Below are 486 nucleotides of genomic sequence, written 5' to 3' on the forward strand. Positions count from 1 at the left end.
CGGACCAGGACCGGTGGGCAAACCTACAAGACGTAAGGTTTCACTCCCGGGGACCGCAGCATTTCAGGGGATATTTTAAGTTGCCCCTTCCCTCATCACTGAGCCACACGGTTGGCACCAACACCCCCAGGAGCTTTAATGCCCATCTCCAGCCCGGCTGCTGGGGTACCAAGATGGGGTACGGACACCCGATGGGTGATGAGAGCCCGGCCGGTCCCGGGGGCTCGCAGGCAGCTGGCAACCCCTCGCCCTCGTCGCCATGAGGAAATCCTCTCGCATTTTCTACGTCGGGTGGAGACGTTGGGCAACCACAGCGGGTTTGTTCAGCCCGGGTGAGCTCGGAGGTGGCGGCACGCCCTGGAAGGAAGCAAAGCCACCAGGGGAGATAGAGCCGCTGGCTGGGGGGGCCGAGCTGGAGGCTGTGGATAAAGGGAGAGCGGGCAGAGCCCTGCCTGCCCACGGGGAACGGGATCGGGGGCCGGGGAG

This window comes from Cariama cristata, unplaced genomic scaffold, assembly GCF_000690535.1.
Source record: "Cariama cristata isolate BGI_N322 unplaced genomic scaffold, ASM69053v1 scaffold21892, whole genome shotgun sequence".
In the NCBI taxonomy this organism is placed as follows: Eukaryota; Metazoa; Chordata; class Aves; order Cariamiformes; family Cariamidae; genus Cariama; species Cariama cristata.